This window comes from Podarcis cretensis (genome assembly GCF_951804945.1).
Source record: "Podarcis cretensis genome assembly, chromosome: 3".
Classification (NCBI taxonomy): Eukaryota; Metazoa; Chordata; class Lepidosauria; order Squamata; family Lacertidae; genus Podarcis; species Podarcis cretensis.
Window position 1 is genome coordinate 26,758,212 of NC_137172.1, and position 21,784 is coordinate 26,779,995.

Here is a 21,784-nt window from a genome sequence, read left to right on the forward strand (position 1 = left end):
ATCCTCAATTTCCTGCCATCTTTTATGTTCTGTGTCAGATTATCACGTAACCACTATTGAAAGACACCCCCACTGTGTTGATAATATTGCTATAGTTATTTATGAAGGATATGGTGAAAGAAAATAATCATAACAAATGCTCTTAAAACCTGCTCTTCTTTAGCAAATTATCTTTGAATTCTTCAAGAACCAACTAGAACTGTCCTGCAGAATCTTTTTGCGTCCTGCAAACTGGGCAAGTTGCACCCTCTCCTAGGACAGGAATACCCTTTATCGAAAGCATCTATGGCAGAGATGTCAAACTGATGTATATTTATACATATACAAGATACTTATGCATATTTATTAGGGCTGTCAACTGCCTGAACTGATCACCTTCCATTAAACCAATTAATTTTTCAACTAGTTTTTCAAATAAATCTGCATGTTACCAAAATATAGCAGATTTTCTGAGATCCTGATCAATGTAGATCAGGCATGGCCAAACTTGGCCCTCCAGCTGTTTTGGGACTACAATTCCCATCATCCCTTACCACTGGTCCTGTTAGCTAGGGATGATGGGAGTTGTAGTCCCAAAACAGCTGGAGGGCCATGTTTGGCCATACCTGATGTAGATGATAACTCACAATTTCATAAGCGGTAGTCATTCTCAGAAGCAAAAGTGATTTTTAGTATTTTGTTTCGCATCCTGTTATAATCACATACCAGAATCAAACTAGCCTTAAATGTTCCCCACCCAAAAAGTGTCCTCAATCTGCATTTGCAATTTGATTCATCATTTAAAGCTGTGCTTAGCATTTACATTTCCCAACAGGTTAAATGCTATTTATTTCCTGAATAGGAATCTTTGTTGGATCTCTTTAGCAGGTATAATTAATATCAGTATAATCTGCGTTACACAAATATATGACTCTACCTCTTTCACAAGCCCATTAATATTTTTTTCTCCACTTACTTAAGGATAGCATCTTTTATGTTCATTCATAATGTTTCTTCTTTAAAAACAAAACAAAACAGTTTGCTTCCCTTATAGTGCAATCCTATGCATGCCTACTCAGAAGAAAGTCCCACTCAGCTCAGCAGGGTTTACTCCCAGATAAATAAATGTGTTGAATTTCAGAATATTACCTTCTTACATATCACACCCTGAAACTCCTGATTGCATTAGTACTTTTTAGCCAATTGTTGACTGGATCACCCAATAGCGTACAACTGCTCTGAAGTTGTAATCGCAGTCCATTTTACTAATCCCACTGCTATGTAGATATCCAAAGTCCATGTGATAAAAAGTCTCTGGAAAGTTTCAGGGAAAGAACAAGCCTGTTCAGTTTGCCGCCTTCCTCTTGAAAACCAGAAAACCTCTTCCACAAACCCAGAGGATAATAACAGTTCAAACATTTCCATATAAATTTCAGGTTTCTGTAATAATTTCTTGGTTAACAACAATCTTACGTGCCCAGACACATAAAAGTAAATCCCACTGTGTCCGATGGGCCTTGCTTGCTTTTAGGAAAGTGTGCCAGGGACAGAAATTTATTGTAACACAGAAGATGACCAAACAAGAAAGTTACTTCCCATTCAATCACTTTTGTTTGTATGAAAAAATAAACAAATGCACATTTGTTTCCCATTAAATACACTTTGGTCCAAATGTCATTCTGCAAGGTTTTATTGCAGGGCTATTGCACTGAAACTGAATGATCTTGTAGCTGGGGAAATGTGATGATTCCCACAGAAAACACATTAATGGTAATGATTATTATAATGCTAACATTTTGTACAAAGTGCATAGGAAGATGCCTTTGACTGAGTCACAACACTGATCCCACCTAGCCCAGCTTGTAGTGTCTCAAGGAAAGAAATTTCCCCAACCCTTGATCCTTTAATCCAAGATGCCAGTGATGATACCTAGTGCCCCATCCCTGCAAAGCTTCTCATGCTCTACTCCAAAACTTTGGACGTACGAAGGTGCCTTGTAATACCAAGACTGAGTTCACACATTCACTCTGCACTCATTGCATTTCCAGTGCTGGATTTTTAATCTGAATTCACGCGCGCACACATTATCCTAAATACATAGGATATCCTGTACTTTCTTATAAAATACTACCGTCTAATGTGTTGTTTATCAAATCACACTGACTGAAGTCCTTAAGCTGCTCCATATTCGTCTCTAGCCAGAGTGTGAAAAAGACATCCCTGGCCTGTCAGCACACCTGGGGAGGATACAAAAACATAAATGAATCTAACACTGATGAAGCTGTGCTGATGTGAACAGAGGGGAAAGAGATGTAAAATTCACTGAGAAACATCAGCTTCACTGCATCCTAAGGTGGTAATGTGAACACACATTGGCCTATCCAGTCCAGCACTGTCTGCTGTGATTGGCAGGTCAGGGTCTCAGGCTTAACTCTTTCCCATTGGCTGCTACCTGATCCTTTTAATGCGAGATGCCAGGAATTGAACACGGACATAAATTGTGACACAGAGCTATATAGTACCTAGTTAATGACAAACTACACCATTTCCCATTATGTCCTTAAGTTTTGCAATAACCTTTAAACTGCTTTTGAAAATAACAAACCTTAGATCAGGGTGGCTAACCTCTGTCACCCTCCAGTTGTTGCTGAACTACAACTCCCATGCTGGGTGGGGTTCATGGGAGTATAGTTTGGCAACATCAGGAGGGCCACAGATTAGCCTGCCCTCCTTCAGATGTAAGTTCACTGCGCCTGAGAACAAAGCTAACATACTTTTTTAAAGCAGTGATTAGATATTAATGGGATCTGCACCATATTGTATTATCCCAGAAGAAGAGGCAGCAACAGCTCAGTGAAACAGTATAATCTTTACATGAGAGGTTCCCACTCCATGGACTGCTTGGAAATTGCTGAGGGTCCCAGTGAATCACTGAATAAACTTCCTTTGTTCTACAAAACAAAGCACCTAAATCGTTGCTGGCATCTGTCTGTCTCAGGAGACAAATAACTCTAATTTTAATAACCATAGTGTTGCATTTCTAATACAGTGGACGTGCTCTTGGATTAAATACAAATACAAATAGAATATTTTCCCCCTTCTGTTCTGGCATAATTCTCAAAACCACTGCAGTATTATGAAAATCATGGAGGCCGCAGCTTTCTTAGCTTGTTTCATCATCTAGCCCTGGTTTAAAATGGCCTCGATTTCCAGGGTGGGTAGGGAACTGCAATCAAGTACAGGCCCAACTACAGCTATTCTAGAATGTTCTACAACCTTGTTATAGATTACCTGAATGCGGCTCACGGACCAGAGTTTGAGAGCCTCTGCTTCACATGTATAATAAGATTGAAGATTTCTAGTTAAAAGTACTGAAGGTAGCAGGGCTGGATCTAGACATGTCAAAGAAGCAATTCAGTTAGACGTGTTGTAAACCCATACAGGGAAATCCGGTAGGGAAAGATGGGACTCCATAGCGCCATCTGGTGTCACAATGTTATCTTCCTCGTCTTTGGTGATCACTCGTAGCCGAGTAAGATTGTCTTCCATAAATATGGTCTTAACAGTGAGTCTGTAAGTGACTGTGGATGCCAATTCTGGATCCACAAGTCCTTCCACAGTGAGGACATAGGTTTCCGGGCGGGAGTTGATCACGGTGTGGATTTGCCAAGCGTGCCTTCCTCTTAGCACATTTCTCCCTTTCGTCCTGAGTTTGAGCATCTTCAAAGTCGATGACACCTTTGGTAAAGGCTGTTCTCCAGTGTTTCCCAGTTGTCTGTGTTTATGGTACATCTTTTTAGATTTGCCTTGAGAGAGTCTTTGAACCTTTTTTGTTGACCACCAGCATTATGCTTCCCATTTTAAAGTTTGGAATAGAGTAGTTGCTTTGGAAGACGATAATCGGGCATCTGCACAACATGACCAGTCCAACAAAGTTGACATTAAAGAATCATTGCTTCAACACTGGTGATCTTTGCTTCTTTCAGTACACTGGCATTAGTTCACCTGTCTTCCCAAGTCATGTGTTAATTTTTTCGGAGACACTGTTGATGGAATCTTTTGAGGAGTTGGAGATGGTGTTTAGAAGTGGTCCATGTTTCACAAGCATACAGTAAGGTTGGTAGTACAATAGCTCACTCACTGGATCATCACCTTGTTGTAGTGAGTGGGCTTGCACGTTCCTATGACCCTTGTGAGCAAAGCCGTCAGGAGTCTCGTACACAGTGTTATATCACAAATGCAACACATATAAAACACCTTTTCTTTACCAATCTAGCTGAGTCCCAGGTCTCCACTTGAGGTTATGGGAAGTTGTTACCAGAGCAGAGAATACTGGGCTGTACTCAATATAAGGCAGGGGCATATGTGAATGAAGGGTGAAGGTCAAAGGATACAGTAGAAGCCCCAGTAAAATCAACGGAGAGCATTCAACAGCAGTACTTGGCCAAAGTCTCCCAATCTCAACAACTAGATTAAGAACGTAAGAAAATGTGTGCTGGATCAAACCAAAGGTCCAGCATTCTCTAGTGGCCAACCTATGGGAGGTCCACAAGCAAGATTTGGGTGCAATGGCACTTGCCCCACGTGTAATTCCCAGTAGCTAGTATTCAGAAGTACACCAAGGGTGGCAGTAGAACATAGCTATTGTAGCTAGTAGGCACTGATAGTTTCATCCTCCACAAATCTGTCTGAGTGCTTCATGCTAAAGTGGTTTCAACATTTCAAGAACAACCCCAGCTTCTATTGTCTACGGGAATTGCATTCCTGAACATGTCACAATAGCCTTATCTTAAAACAGTTGGCATTTTTTAAAGGAAAAAAATTCACATTATTGTATAAATTATAGATAAATCTTACAACAGTATTTTGGGATATAATTGTGGTTACGAATAAATCAGTACAGTTTTAACAAAAGCATGTGCCTGGACATTATCTTGTACTTTGCCGTTCCCATGCACCACAAATAAAACCTGTTTCCTTGAAAACAATGGCTAATTAGTCTTCCTTCTTTGCTATGTATTATGGAAGTCAAAGTTGTATCTACCAGACCCCATGCAACTATTTCACTGTAGATGGTGAGTTCTTTTTGCCACAAACCAACAGTCTTATGCCACCTTAAATACACATTTATTACGGTCATAAACTTTCACAGACTAGATTCCACTTCTGATGGGGCACAACAGTTTATGCCAAAATAAATGTGATAGGCTGCAATCCTAACCCATTACCTGGGATTAAGCCACACTGAATTCAACAGGACCTACTGTTGAATAGACATGGTTAGGATTTCAGCCTAAGTATTTAAGAATCCAGAAAACTCTTTGTTTTTGCTGCAGAAGACTAACACATCTAGCTCTCTGGATAGTTCTCCCTACTTCTGTGCAACTGCTGTTTCTGTAGCTATAAAAACACAACAATAATTTCTAGGTCTTTTGGTTCTACCACATCTTTTTTCAAAAAAACTAAACAAAACTAGGATATTCTAGTGGGATCCTATATTGGATCATCCTATCAATGATCCAATAATAATTTCCAGTATTTTGACATTTTTGAACATTTCCCTGGAATCAACAAGGGGAAGGCCGTACCTTTGTTTCCTGTACCACCAGCAATTGTCCCAGGACTGATTAAATATATTTTATTGAAGCCTTTACAGAATAATACACCAATGGCGCTGAATCTCATCAAGCAAAGCTATACTTTTTGGCAACTCCAGAGCCCATCTGAGAGAGGATTGTTCAAATCCATTACCCATTTACCTTGATAGGCATGTTAGTCTTAAGACCCATAGCCACCCCAAGAAGTTGACTAGAAATATTACTTCTGGGTTAGTTCTAAACCCAGTTTTCATTTATGGGCTAATTCTAATCTTAAGGGGAGGAACTAGATTGTTTGGCTCAACACATCTGTTTCAATTTCAGCTTCTGTTTTCTTGTTACTCATTTAGGCAACAATATTTAAAGGAGAGAGGATGTCATGAGGTTTACCCGTATGATTAAACGGTGGCATTTCGTAGCATGTAGCTGCTGATCATTTGGGTGTTGTAATTGTTATTATTTATTCAATTTATTCATGGCTTGCCACGTGAAAAGTCTCTGGGCGATTTAAGAAGCTTCGAAAACACAAAGCACAAAATCAAAAAGGGGAAATGGAAGAAAACAGAACAATACAATGAGAACCACAGCAGAATCCCTAGAACAGCATTCTGTGGTTATGCATTTATAATGCAAACTGATGCATATAATGCAGCTCCCCAGACTAAACTATACTGGGCCCTGTGATTAGCAGAGGAGACCCTATTAGTGGTCCCACACGTGGCTGTTGTCTGCTTGGTGTTGACTTTCCTGGTGGATCCCCATCTATCAAATGCCCACCTGGTGAGATCTGTCTCCCACACTACTGATTTTCAGGAGAAATTTAGAGACATTCCTTATTACCCAGACATTTGATGGCTGATAGATATTGGTCATGGCAACCTTGAAATTAACAACCATGAGGTGTTTTTTTATTATTATTAAAAAAATATGTTTAGATAGTTTTTGTTTTTAAATGTTCTAGATGGTTTTACTTGTTTTAAATATGTTTTCCTTCAAGCTCTATTGATTTGACATTTTCATGTTTGCCACCCTGGGCTCTTTTGGGAATAAAGGAAGGATACATCTAATAATAATATTAATATAATGTATGCTGTAGTCAGCGAGACTTGTTCCCCAATAAGTAGTTTTAGGAGTGCTGCCTTAGGAGTTCTTTTGATGTAATTTTAGGGGAAACATCCTGACAGTATGTTAATTACTAATTATCTTGAAAAATGGATGGGCAATTTTCATTGAATAAATAAAATAATAAAATAGTCAGTGTTCTCGTGGTACGTTTCTGTTCTATGACGTTTCATTTGGAAAGTATTTCCAATTTTTGTATAGAAACTATGGATAGTTGTTGTAAAGCTGCTAGTGTCACACTCTGTTGCCCCAATCTATCACTGCAGTATTGTAAACGTCAACCAAATGTTCCCACACTAAATTCAGGTTTTATTGGCATGATGCAGCAGGGCTGTTCTTACGTTTGGAGTGCTGCATTTTCATATGCTTCGCATCTATTTACCTCTAGGTAGGTACCTGTTATATATGTTTTCTTTTCATTTAATCTACAGCAGGAATGGCCAATTTCCTGCAGTCCAAGAGTCCAGAAGTTGTGGCAATCAGATCTCCTTATGGATAGTTAGGGTCTGCCTAATAAGATTGGCATCAAGAATTTCACAGGTAAGGAGCAAATGAACTCATTTGCAGGGGGAGGCAATGGAATAAATCTGCTTCTTAAAAGGTCCCTTGAAGCAGCAGATTTGCAGTGGTCATTCACATTTTGAATACTGGGACTGTGTCAGTCCAAAGGGGAAAAGAGAACTACAGAAAGCAAAGCCTTTGTTCTTATTTTTGGAACCACCTTCATTTTGGGTAAAACAACCATAGCTCAGTGGAAGAGAATACCATCTACATACACAAAACCCCTAGCATTTCCCAGCTGGGAAAGACTCCTGCTTGGAATTCCAGAGAGACTAGCAGTTCCCTATTTTCCCCATGGACTGCTTGAAAACTGCTGGGGGTCTTGGTAGATCACTTAATGATCTCCCTGCCTGCCGTAGTAATTGTAATATGCTGTGCTTAGATGCAGCATGGGTTTTTAATTGTCTTTTAATTGCTGATTTTGTTCCTTAAATATTGTATTGCAATTTGGATTCTGTAGAATCCGAATTGTAACACAGCTAAACACAGTACAAGAAATGAAAGCGATAAAAATGCAATTAAAAACCAATATGAGTATGTAATGTGATGGATGTTCCATATCCTGTCTTCCATCACAAAACAACAGATGTGCCACAGACCGCCTGAATGAAGCTTGTGGATCACCAGTGATCCACAAACCAACCTCTGCTGTAGGCACTACTATAAAACAGCTTGGATGTTCCTACATAGAGCTCTTCAAGGAAAGTAATACTTTGGTGGAAAGTTTACATACGTTAATCAACAGAAGGAAGTGGAATAAAAAGTATCATATCATCATACAGAACTGTTTTATATCAATATTCAGGATGTCTAGCCCAGTATGGAGAATCTACTACTTTGACTGGCAACAGCTCTTCAAGATGGAAGGCATTGAGGTCTTCCTAAGTTCTGTTGTCCATTTATGTTCTCTCTACCCATGATATACCGTACTTGATTCCCTCTAGCGGTTTGGGTTTGTGGTCTGAGAAATAGGTATCTACTGTTTATTTTGTTTAAGCAGATCTTTGTTATACATAATATTTGCTTAGGGTTTTTTTAAATCATACTGGCTCAAGCGGAACAACAGAAACTTTGTGCAACTGAGCTTCTGGCACCATCATACTTTTTTGCAGGTTGACCACAAATGGGTTTATTCCGAAATGAAGTCTCACAGAAGTTTGTAGGAAATAGGTTTTAGATAAGATATGCACAGAGCTGCAGCCTTGGGCAGCACAATTACCTGCATGCAAATTCTGTGAAAATCAATGGGAAACTTCCAACTAGATCCAGCTTAAAACTGTGAGTATTTTTCCACGGCTGGAATATATTGTTCAAGTGTGGAGTTCAGGTTCCATTTGGGATATTAGAAAAGAGAACTGGCACACAAATCTTGGTTATCTTCCATTGGCTAATTTACTGTTAATAGATGAGTGTGCAGATTGTTTATTTCCCCAGATCACACAGAATTGAAAGACAACTTCTCAGCTTTAACTAATGCAAAAGGTAAAGCTAAAGGTCCCCTCACCATTAGGTCCAGTTGCAGACGACTCTGGGGTTGCGGCGCTCATCTCACTTTACTGGCCGAGGGAGCCAGCGTACAGCTTCCAGGTCATGTGGCCAGCATGACTAAGCCGCTTCTGGCGAACCAGAGCAGCGCACGGAAACGCCGTTTACCTTCCTGCTGGAGTGGTACCTATTTATCTACTTACACTTTGACGTGCTTTTGAACTGCAGGTGGGCAGGAGCAGGGACCAAGCAACGGGAGCTCACCCCGAAGCAGGGATTCGAACCACCTACCTTCTAATTTTTTAAAAAACCACTTCTGATAGTAGCTAAAACCCCTGCTGGTTAATATACTAAAAGTGTGAGAAGTGCAACAACAACAACAAAATATGTTTCTGTCTTACCTGCCTGACAAAGAAAGTTCTAGTTGTCTGATGTCAGTACAAAATTTGACACATAAAATATGCCATCTTTCCTGTTTACTATTTATTTTCTAGGAGGAACTTTGCAACAAGCAGTTATTCCAAGCCACTTTTAAGCTTCTTAATAGGCATAACTGGTCCAAAGTAAAAGTTGTTCATGTAAAAAATAAAACCAAAATTCTCAAACCCTCTTATTAGATTTATGGGAGCTGTAACCAGCCATAAAGCTAAAAAAATACTAGCAGCTCATGTAAATAAATACAATTCTGGTGCTTATTTTCCTCCCTTGCCCCCTTCAGTTCTAGCTAATATGCATTCCACAGCATATTTTAAAAATAAAATACGGAAAATGCAAAACTGATTTAAGTGCTATTTGTAAAAATGGCCTTAAATTTCAGGATTAGGCTGTATGTGGCACAGCCACGCCAGACAGTTCTAGAATCAGTTGTCAAGGCATCTCTGAGATTTCAGTAGGGTTTTCTACCCCATATATGTGATACTACAAGCTCTTTGAGTCTCGCTTTCTGTGTATGCACCTGTAAATGTTGCTAGTGGAGTGTTTACTGTTTTAAATTCCATGTAGATTTTAAGTCATGCAGATTTCAAATTCTCCTTACAAAGGTTCTCAGTCCCCAAGTGCTCTCTAGGTCAGGTGCAAAAATCTATATAAGCAAGCAAACCCCAGGGGGTTCTCATAAAATCAAATAATTGATTTTCCAATCCCCACAATGCAGAAATCTACTAGATATAGAATTTACTTGGACATGGTGAGTTGGGTCCAGATTTAGCCATGCTTAGAGAAGGCCTGTGAATTCAATGGGAGTAAGGTTAGTTTAAGTGTCACTGATTTCATCTGCTTGAAGCATTTTACATTAAGTTTTAAGGGGCAGAGTTTTAAGCTCCTAAAGTTGGGAATATATGTGTGCTCCGTCTAACATGAGTTTTCCAACCTCTCATAAGTAGAAAATAGCCATCATCTTCTGTTTCGAGAGATCCTAAGCAGGCTTACTCGGAAGTTGCGCTGAAGTCAACAGATCAGGCTTGCCGGTCAGTGCCTAGAGACTGGCGCATGTCTGCCTCGCAATACTCAGCCACGCAGCGCCCACAGTCCTTTCCGGAGTGGACATCGTGGGTTTATTTCATTTGGCACAAGTCACGTTAGACGTCTGCACGTGCGCGCGCCTTTTTTCTTTTGCATCCTGACGGAAATGCGTCAAAGCAGGCGCCTCCCGGCAGTCTACATCCTTTTTATTCTCCTTATGCACGGGGAAGCGTGGGGGACACGCAAGAAACCTTGACGGAAGGAGGATGCAAAAGCAGCCCTTCTTCCTTCGCCCTCGATTGCATCGCCCTTTGCCTAGAAATTCGGGTGGGGAGCTATTTGCGATGGGGCGGGGGGATCACCACATCGCCTGCATTCAGACGAATCTGCCCCGAGTCGAGAGACCACCCCCCCCCAGCTCAAAGAATAGCAAAGCGTCATTTGAAACAGTCCCAGAGGAGCGGAGTTCGAGGAGGAACTTTTATTTTATTCTTCTTCTCCCATCACAAGCGTGGAAAAATGGTTTCCCCTTTGCAAAATAATTGACCTTCCTGCATTGCAGGTTGTTGGAATAGATAACCCTCGGGATCCTAGGATTCCAATGAATCCTGAGCACACACGCTTAGAACTTCTTCGGCGCGAATGATAGGATCAGGCTGCGTGATTATCCTTCACCGCATTCCCCAATGGCAAGTTTATTTGGATTCGGAACAGAAATCCAGTTGATCGCGACAGAACCTTCCAAAGTGGAATCGCAAATAAGATAGGATCAGAACATTACCATTAAAAAAAAAAAAAATGAGGGGGAATGACGGATGTCTGCAATATGCTAAGATAAGCACAAACAACTCTAGTAGAAAATTTAGGGCGGCAATAGTGTGTGTGCGGGGGCGGCGGGGAAGGAGAGATGTTCTTCGATGGCTTTAGAGTCTTTTTTTGGCCGTAAAGCGGGAGACGGGATTTATGTATATGTGGTATCTTCGATTCAGTTATCCCACTGACCCCAATTTCTCGGCTGTCTTTTCTCGTGCGGTTTCGGTCCATTTGAGAGAGGGAGAGGAACGCTCTTTTTTGAGAGTGGCCGGGTCGCCCAAAAGTTTTCAGCGATCGCTGGGGATTCTGGATTTAAGGTTTTCACGCTCTCCCGAGAGATATATTGCGCGGGCGCGAAATCGGGGGACTGGGACGCGACGGGACACACGCGGCTGTTCATTAAAGAAAAAAAACCCGAAAAATCAAAGAAATGGGGGGTTGGGGACGTTGTCGGCGGATCTCGCGAGGTAGGCGCGGATACACCCGAACCCACACAAAAAAACCACACACAGTCTAGACACAAATCTCAAAGGAGGGGACAGATCCCCCCCCGTCCTTTAACTCCTTTAGCTACACAAAATGGCAAGGCATCATCTGCAAAGTTCTAATCATATCCTCATTAGAAAGAGAAGGGAATAATAATAATAATGATAATAATAATAATTTATTATTTATACCCCGCCCATCTGGCTGAGTTTCCCCAGCCACTCTGGGCGGCTCCCAATCAAGTGTTTAAAAACAGTACAGCACTAAAATTTTAAAACTTCCCTAAACAGGAAAGTGAGGAAAACAAAAAACCACGCCCCCCCCATCGCACCCTCCTGTCCCTCCTTCCTAATCGCCTCTCCTTTGCCCGGCCCCGCTTTGCTGCGGGATGCCAGCGATCTGGAGTCATGCGCTGGCTTGGGCACCATTGGCTCATGGAGGGATCATGCCGCCGCCGCTGCCGCCGCGAAGGGTGTTCCCACCTGGCCCGCCGCCCGGGCAAGGCGCGCGCTCCGCCTGCCTCTTAAGGAACGCGCCCGGGGAAAGCGCCGCCCCGCGCCCCGCCTCCTCCTGGTGTGTGTGGGGAGGGGGGGGAGTCCTTGCATCACCGGGGAGCCCCGCCCCCTCGCCAGCCTGGGCCCCGCCCCCTGCCTCCTCCAGATCTTGCTGAAGGATCTATTAATAGCATGACATCAGCGCGCGAGCGGCGGCCAGAGTAAATACCAGCGCTGCCCGCCGGGCTATATAAAGGGGGTGATGCAACCTCGCGGGGAGCCAGAGACGCGAGAGGAGCGAAGGAGCCGCGGCTGCCACTACTACTACTACCACCGCTCCTGCTGTCCAGCGCCACCCGTCCCGCCTCGAAGGACAACCCCACTCCACGCACCCCGCCCGAGATTTTTATTTTATTCTTTAAACTCTCACCTGAGAGTCTTCCCTCTCTTCTCTTCCACCCTCCGACTCTTCGAAACTGGGAAGGAAAAGACGACTCGAAGGAGGAGAGGTGAGGAACAGGTAAGGGAGCGAGACACCGGAGGAAGGGGAAGGCAATCGCGGAGAGAAACCGGGACGAGGAGATCTGGGATCTCTCACCCGCTCACTCAGGTGTTGTCTTCACTGTGGGGTTTTTTTTTTGGGGGGGGGGTTGGTCTGTGGTAGGGAAATAGGCTCGAGGGGAACGCGCGTCTTTCGGTACGTGCGTATCCGTCCCGTTTCAGGTCTCGGAACTTTTTCAATCAAATCGAGTCTTGAGTAGGTGAGATTTCTTCTTCTTCCGTGGAGTTAGTGAGGTGAGGGAGTCAGAAGTGAAATCGTTCACGTTTCTTTTTCTTTCTTTTTAAAAGTGAGGCTAACTGAAAGTAAAAGTTCATTCATCCGAACAAAGTGTTTGACCGATCACTCTCGAGCGCTCTCTTTCGCGTAAGCAACAGAAACTTGCCTGTTTCCTCCTCGGGCGCTCCAATCTTAAAAGTTTGGGCGACCGCACAGTGGTTTTCATTGATGCTGCTGCTGTTTGTTTCTTTTGACGGAAAGAAACGGCAAGGGAAAGTGTGTGTGCGGGGGGGCAGTTCTGTTTAATCCCAAGATCGTATATTTCCAACTGCGTAAAAACTACGCGTGGAGAGGTTTTTGCGGCGGTTTTTCCAGGTCATCGCCAGCTTTTTAATTTCCCAGAACACTTTCGGGAGAAAAACAGCAACTTATAAGTGATAATAATCAAATGATGATCACTTACGGTAAGTTGTGGGATGGCGAGAGTTGGCGGAAAAGATTCGAAAGCTTAACTTTTTTTACGATGTGGCAATGTCTCCAGCCGCCAGTCGGTGGCGCACGGCGTGGTAGCGAGAGCGCTCCGCCGCTTTGTATAGGATGCTTCCTGCTCGATCTGTCAGATTTGTTTTTTACTCGCCGGCGTTGAGTTATCAGAGGAACCTGTAAAAATAGGAATGCAGGCGGTTTTATGCAGATCGGGCCTGCAGGGATCGATAGGAGTGTTTCAAAACTTCAGTATGTTTGGGACTTTGGAGTGTTAAACGTTTGTTTAGTGGAACTGCTAATTCCAGAATCCATAGGAGGGAACTATCTTTATTAGGCCAAACAAAATGCCACAAAATAATGTGCAAGCTTTCGAGTTCTCCAGAACTCTTCACTGGGCTAGATGAAGCAAAGCAGGGATGGTTCTGCCATCTAGCCTGATGAGGAGCTCTGGAGAACTTAAAAGTTTGCACAGTGTTTTGTGACATTTTTGATTGGCATAATGTAATAAATGGTCCTAATACAGATTTTTTCCCTTATAAGCCAATACGGCTACCTTTCCTTTAAGTGTAGATGAATATGGCTGGTTCCAGATGAAGTAATCTTCATGCAGATAGAGGCAGAACGTTAACATTTTCGTGGTTTATTTGCATGAAGCTGGGTGAATGCAGGACTTGCTGCAGCCTGTGCATGTTTACTTGGAAGTAAGTCTCAGCAAGTTATATGGAGTTTACTCCCAAAGGAGGTCTGTAGCATTGGCACCATGAAGCCCAGTCCTACTTCTGCTTAATTTGGAAGCCCCCAGTGTTAGAGGATTGACCAGCCTCAGCTAGAAGTCTGGCATTTAGCTTCGCTGATCTTGTGCTGTGGAATACTCTCTTGGTAGAGATTTGACAGGCACCCACCCTCACTTTTGACTTTCATGCATCTCTTGAAGACTTTTTTTGTGTGCCAACAAGAGCCTTTGCAGCTGCTAAATTTTTATTTTTGATTAGCCAGTCACCTTAAGGAATTTCTGAATTTTTATTCTTTAAATAGTGCTTTATGTTTTCATGTACACTGCCCCGATACGGCAATACAGAAATTGTTTAATGAACAAATAAATGGAGAAAGTCCCACTGAGTTCAGCTTAACTTACTCAGAAGAAAGCTTGCACAGATGCACCCTTCGAAGTGCAACAGAACTCCACTGTGTTCAATGTGACTTACTCCCTCATAAGTGTGTATTTCCTAGTTAAGTGTACCTAGGTTTCTAGGCTTACTTTTATTTCCCACAGCATAAATTCGCTGTGCTATAGCCTCCTAAGCACTTTTACTCAGAAGCAAGTCCCATTGGATTCAAGTGGGCTACTCTTAAGTAAGCATGCAGCTAGGATTATTCAAAGCATTTACGAGTTTATCTGTGATAAGGATATAGGGCAGCCTTTGCCAGCCTGGTCCCCTTGAGCTATTTGGAACTACTATTCCCACCAGCCCCAGCTTGCTCAACTAGGGCTGCTAAGAGTTGTAGTTCAAAGCAAAGGCTTCCAAATTGCAGTCTGTGGACCACCAGTGGCCCATAAGCTTCATTCTGGTGGTCTGTGGTGTGTCTGTGGATTAGTGGCTAAAGTACATCCTATTAAACATTCATCTTGATTTTTAACTGATTTTCTATGGCTTTCATTCTGCGAAACTCAAATTGCAATACAATACAATGTGTAGGAGACCTGTGGGTATAGTGTGGTATACAAATTTAATAATAAGAAATAATGGAAGCAATAAAAATACAATTAAAAACTGTCCAGCGTTTACCACAGCACATTACAAATGCTACCAGAGATAGAGAGAAAAAAAATCATTAAGTGGTCCACCAAGACCCCCAGAAGATTTCAGTCAATCCTTTGTGGGAAAAGTTAGGGAACCACTGATCCAAAACAACTGAAAAGTGAAATGTTGATGATGGCTGAGAAACCACACAAAGGGATTATGAGTGCTGAGTATCAATGTGAATTTCTGAAACACTTTTTGCATCGAATAAGGTTGATGGTGAGCAAAAATGGCAAATACTTCTGTCCAGCTTGCCATCTAAGCTGGGGCTTTGTGAGGACACCACACACAAAAAGTGGTGACTGCAAGCGGTTTCTGGTGCCTTATTGTTTTTCTTCATCATATTAACAGCTGGCCATTTCGAAAGTAGCAGATATATGTGGCCAAACTGCAATGCCAAAAATCTTAAAAGGTCAAGTTCAGTTCAGGGTGCTTGTGGACTTTAATTGCTTTTGAAGCTGTGGGAGATTAACTTCTATGGTTAACAGGTTACTGCATCAGCAAGATGGGGAAAATATTCAGGGTGTGTGGGGAAGCAAATGTATCAGTCAAAAAATAAAATGAAGACTTTTGGTTTCTGTGAATATCTGAAATGAAAGGCATGTGAAGCATCAGGTCAGTGTGCCTTGTTCTATTTTTAATGTGAGGGCGAATCTTTTAATGTCAACCAAGTTAGCTGAAAGGGACCCAGTTTTTTAAAGACCCACACCATACTTCTAACAGATATTCAGTGCACATTTAAAGGACACAACTTCACCCAAAGAATACTGGGAAATGTAGTTTCCTTCTCACAGAGCCATACTTACCACACCCTTAACAAACTACAGCTCCCAGGATTCTTTGTGGGGACACCAGGCATGGTAAATGTACTTTAAATGTACGGTGTGGATCTTCCCTCTTTGATGTGTCACTTGTTTCAGCAGAAGCCTTTAAGAGTACCGGTAAATGGTTTCAGGGATTAGAATCAGAAATCTGGCTATGAACAGGAAAATATGACAGAACAGAGAATTGCAACAAAACCTGGCTGTACAGAACGGTCCTATTCAGTTTTCCATCCAGACTTGTCCTTCTCAAGGATACTCTATTCCATTCCCTGCCACCTCAACTCCAACAGCCAGCAAACATTCTGTAGCCACTGAGCATGCCCAGTCCTCATTGGGCTGTTTGCCTCCCCCCTTCCTAAAAAAAATGTGTGTGCTTCTGTCACAAATCTTGGGGTTCCCCTCAGGCTACTGCTACCTCCTCCATGTGAGAGGATGGTGCCATTTTGGTTTCTATAAGATTTCACACTTGAAGAAGGAGTCTGCTATTAATATATAAGGCTGCGTACACACTGCCTCAAAGAACTCTGGGCAATGTAGTTTGTTAAGGGTTGCTGGTAATTGTAACTGTGCTGGGTAAACTACAGTGCCCAGAATTCTCTGAGGGAAGAATGTGTTTTGAATGTGCCTTAAAGGTAGAGGGTGCCCCATAGCCTTGGATTATCTGATGGTAGTTCTAAAACACAAATCCTGAGAAAGCAGGGAGGTGTGCAATAGCTTGTGTTTATTTTGCCTACGAATGCCTGTGTGTGTGCAGCAATCATTTTTTTAAGTGGGTGGGCCTCTGAAGGAACTCGGCAGGAATACCCTTCTTTTATACAATGCGTGGGCAAATTGGCACAGGTTGAAAGAACTCGGAAGCTTTTGGAATCTCTCCTGCTGCTTAGAATAAAGCTATGAACAGCGGAGGGTTGCACAGCAAGGATCAACATGCAGAGAAGAACCACATGAAATATAGGGTGTGGGTGGCAGGGCCTGCTCAAGACATTTTGGCCCCTGAGGCGAATTACAAAATGGCACCCCCTCCTTCTCAGGGAAGAAGGAGTGAGTGAAGATCTACCTCAGGAACAAGACAGGGAATAAAGATCTACCTCAGGGTCTGCTGCCCTTGTGGATCCTGCTGCCTGAGGCAGTTGCCTCACCTTGCCTCATGGGTGGGCCGGCCCTGGCAGGTGGCCTTTGCTCAGTGATACAGTAGAGCAGATCCCTCATATGTTAAAGGTCTCAGAGTCAATCTCTAGTATCTCTGGGTAGCTTGGATTGTGTACACATCATATACTTAAATTGTATTTATTGAATCTGTATTTCACTTTCCTGAAGGAGCCCAGGGTAGCAACTTAAAGCACCCACAAAGAATTCTGGGAATAGTAGTTTGTTCTGGGTGCTGGAAAGTGTGGGGGGAAACTACACTTCCCAGAATTCTTGGGGTGGGCAATGGGCTATAATTATTGTACATTAAGTGAATGCTGTGCATGTAGCCTTTATTGCAGACTTGATGCTGCTAATGCACACAAATTTTCCGCAGAGTCCACGTGATGGCATTCTCGTCAAAATGCCGTGCTATATCCCTATATCCAGCAGCCCTATTTTAAACTACATTTACTGTTTCTGTGGGGTTTTTTTTTTAAACTCATCGTATTTTCTGAAGGAAAGGAAAATCTGGATTAATTGAGAAAATAACATACACTGGCATTTTGTATGAGTAGGACGTTATGTGGCTGTTGCACAAAGCTTGTGTGCAGGATCTCATCTACAATAAACTGCTATGTGGAAGTGCCCTCAGATTAAAAGAAAATATCTCTGGTTGTAGGTCTTGGGGTGGGGGTAGCAAAGACCTCCACTTGTCGAGGAAGAGTAGATAATGTAGCACCCTGCTTGTGGTTAACGCTTAGCTGGAATGAAATATTCAACACAGCAATAGAGAAATTAAAATAATAATTTATTTGTCAGACAAATAAATATGAGGCACAGTGGTATATGGTTACCAAGCTCTGGCCTGGCCTCCTGCCGTTATGGCCAGCACTTATATTTCCTTAATCCAGCCCCCTTGCTCCTCCTGTGGCTGCCTCTGTCCAATCAGCCTGGTTGAAATTCCTATTGGCTGTTTGCTAGAACCAATCACAAAAGATACACCCATTTCCTCTTGTCCTTTTATGGGAAACAAAAAGCTATATATTCTTCTATCTATAAATGACAAATAAGTAGTAATATATCTTACATGTGTCTCAACAAGGAACCTTAATTACCAGCTCACCTCGCCCTATTGCCCTCCAAAACAAATGGTTTAATCTTAAATTTTTATCTTAAACAGATGTCAAGGATCTTGAATTCACATCATCATTGAAAGATCTCCTTCTCTTGGAGGTCTTTTAAACAAAGGCCTGACAACCATATGTGTGCTCTAATGATGTTTCCTGCTTAGCAGGGGGGCTGGGCTGATGGCTGATGGCCCCTGTGATCTCTTTCAACTATATGAAATAAGAATCTAGCATAAGGATTTAACATTTCTTAGCTTCTAATTCCTTTGCATAATTACATTTAAGCCAATATATTTAATACACAACATAGATAGCTTTTTAGAAGAATAAACCTTTTCAAAGTAAAAAAGGAAGGAACAGTTTCCAGCCTCAAAATAAGATAGGAAAAAACCTCTCTTCTCCAGCCAAGCCAGTTGCCTTTTTCACTGCTCTTGACCTTTCAACCTTAGGAAAATATGGCTCAAGTTTAATGGGAGGCACATGGTTTTATTTTACTATTTATCAACTCTTAATTATGTTTTTCTCTGCTTTTTTATCTTCTGTAATATGTAAGGTCAGTGTAACCTTGGCTGTCAGCCTGTAATTCCCTTTTTACGACTTTGAGAATTGTTTTCTGCTATAAATCAGGGGGCCCCCTTGTCCAGGAGAATAAACATCTTGCCAAGGTTCTTAGGCAGCTGGTCTTCTGCCTGGCATGAACATTTGAAAATCTTTAAGCTCATTTTAAAATACAGGCCCTGATCAAGCCTTAATAAAAATGCAGGCTATGATTAGATGCCTCAATAATACTGAACTAAATGGACCAATGACTTGTCTTTTGAAATTCAGGATAAAACACTCATTATTTAAATGCTAAATATATGCATTTCGGGGGGGGGGGCTAGGTGACCCCTAGTGTCCCTTCCAACTCTACAGTTCTTATTCTTCTTTGATATAAGGCAGCTCCTGACATTTAAGTTGTGTGATAGAGCTGATTTTGTTTTGCGCTTAGCTGTCACCCTGTTTAAAAGGCAGAATTGTTGACAAAGAAATGGGGAGCCTTTGATATGTGAACACCTCATGGGGAGAGGCCATCAGATCGTGCCTTTTTAATCATATGGAAATGCAGTGCTCAGTACTGCATACATGGGCTGTGAAATGTTTTTATTTGGCTCCATCTGGCTGTAGAATGTTTCAGTTTGCCTCTGTGTGTCACTGAATGATCACAAGATAAAGACCTTGCAATCGTCTTGCATCAGCTCTTAAGAGAGGCCCAGTTGCTGGATGTGAGGTGTTCTTTGTGTTCAAGTGACTTTAACAAACAAGGCATCCTCCATTCCTTGAGCTTGGGACCCACATAGTTACATCGGTGGAGGCAAACCCCACTTACCTGACTTCCTATGTACGGCACCTGTCAGCTTCCTACTCCTTAAGTCTTAGTATTGCTCTTGCAAAATTCAGCAAGGAAGAGGATGGTGACAATGGAATTAGTTGGCTCTGCCTGTTGTTGTAACCTGGCTCCCCCTACTGTTTTTCTCCTTGCCTTCTGCCCTATTGGTCAACATGGGCACCAGGCACTACTGTGTTCGATGGACTGTACGTGACGGCTCATCAAACAGAAACTACAGCAGCAAATAATATTTAGTAGAGAGACATTGGGATGGGAGGGAATTGTGCTTGGATGTGCGAAACCCAGATTCTGGTTCCTGCTTTCTCAGGTATGGAACTCGTTGCGTTATCTTTGGACGAGTCCGTCAGCCTAGACCTCTTTGCAGGATTCTGTCTGAAACACAGCTGAGTATGTACATTAATAGCAGTATGGTTTTTGGAAAGCTGTAGCAATTCTCTCCGGAGTCCCATGTTACTGCCAGCATTCTCAGCTGTTTCTCTGCCAGGGGACTGGTGCAACGAAACCTTGGCCATTCCCCAAATCCTCAGAATTTTGTGTTGATGCCAACAGTAGTGCCAACATAATGAATGGGGCTCCAAGAATTGGCATGAAGTGCCTATTAAACATAGCTATAATTTATAGCCTATAAATGGGGACTCTCTGTACCCCCCACTCTGCATATAATTACCCAGAACACTGGCATTGTAAAAAAAATCTTGGCATTCTGGTTTTTGTTTTTGGAAAACAAGTTCATAGACCTGGCTTATGAAGATATGACTGGGAAATGGGTAGATTAATCTGTGAAGAATTAAGCAATCTCTATAATCAATTAAAGACGGTCAGTTAAGGCATACCACTTTTGTTAATTTACTGCTTTGATCGACTTTTCATTACCGTCTTCTGAGCTGGAAACAAGAGCATAACCTGGAAACTGAAGGCCCTTTTGCTGTCTTGGTTTGATTGGAGTTATCTTCTGCTTCTATGGAGGACTGAAGGAGATCAGCATTTTTGAGGTGTGACTCACCATGGCTAGGGGTATTTCTGCAGAATTACATAAGTTTCTCAAGGTCTATGGAAATAACAAACAATTCCAGGAAATCTTCGCTCTCATAATCAGGAGGTCAAGAAACTTTTGGTTTTCTATGCTGTTGCTTTTTTGGAGGGGGTATGCCTGGGATTCACTTTGCACATCATAAAAGCCTTACTTCTGTGTTGAAATAAAAATAAAACCCTTACGTAGATGGCTGAAATGCATGCATTTTGCCATGGTTGGGAGCCAAGTCTTTCCAATGCATGCAAACAGTGCCTACATACATGTAGCAAAATGTAAGAAGAGCCTCCTGGGTGTGGCCAATGGCCCATCTTGTCCAGAATCCTGTTCTCACAGTGGCCAACCAGATGCCTGTGGGAAACATGTGCGGGACCAACAAACTTAACTATCTGTATCAGGTCTGGAGAACCTGTGGCCTGAGGTCTGAATGCGAGGCTTCAGAGCAGTCTGTCTGGCCCTTGAGCTTCTCCCCAGATCAGCCCTGCGCTGTACTCTCCTCAAGTGCTCTTGCCTGATTGGAACGTGTCATTGAACTGTGACAATATTCCTGCCTTGTTGGGGTGCAGGATGAAGAAATGTGTTTGTAGGTAGCAGCAGTGGCAGTATGTCCTCTTTCGCCGCTTGAGGCTGTGCCTTCAAATCTTATTTTTTTCCTTAAGCACACTTATCTACTGCCAGTGCAAAAGCGTGCAACTTCCACTGGCGTGGGAGACCATAATGAACTCCAACTATTCCCTGAAGCTATAATTACAATGGATACTGCATAGATCAAATCTAGTTTGACAGCATGATGGCTTCATTTATGTACACAAATGCCCAGAGGCAGTAATTGGCTTATGTATTACGAAGCTAATTGTAATAGATTTTGCTGTTAATAAGATTTTGCAGCGTTTTATTGTTTCCGCTAATAAAATGGAGCTTCTCAGGATGACTCCTGTGATAGATTCCTATGGCTGGATATATGTGCAGCTGCATGTGCGAATGAGCCACATTGTAGGCGAGAGATTTCTTGAGCACTGGGTGCACTGATTTAGTGTATCTGACACACCTAAACTGCACAAACACTGGGCAAATCCCTGCCAGTCTAAACATAAGACCGGGAGATTAATTAATGAGCACAAGTGACCCAGTTCAACTTGTGGTGCAATTATTGCACAAAATCCCATGTAACTTATATAACTTGTATATTGCCTCTCACATTTCCTGTTTGGTTAGAAGTTG

General features: G+C 42.3%; 1 protein-coding gene and 1 long non-coding RNA gene across 4 annotated transcripts in view; one reads left to right on the forward strand and one right to left on the reverse strand.

Annotated features, from left to right (window-relative positions):
• The window catches only part of ATF3 (activating transcription factor 3), a 32,452-nt gene that overhangs the window by 7,532 nt on the left and 3,136 nt on the right, over positions 1-21,784 (forward strand). The window contains exon 1 of one of the 3 annotated variants that reach the window (XM_079969069.1): positions 12,288-12,507. The exons of 1 other annotated variant lie outside the window; for it this stretch is intronic. The gene's annotated coding sequence lies outside the window, so the exon portion shown is untranslated. Of the gene's footprint in view, positions 1-12,287; positions 12,519-21,784 lie in introns of those variants that run through there. One more of the 3 variants, XM_079969067.1, reaches the window with a different exon arrangement.
• LOC307212124 lies at positions 811-13,559 on the reverse strand. The gene is made up of 2 exons (XR_013836849.1): positions 13,240-13,559; positions 811-2,216 (listed from the first exon to the last, which is right to left on the reverse strand). It is a non-coding gene; the product is annotated as an uncharacterized lncRNA (long non-coding RNA).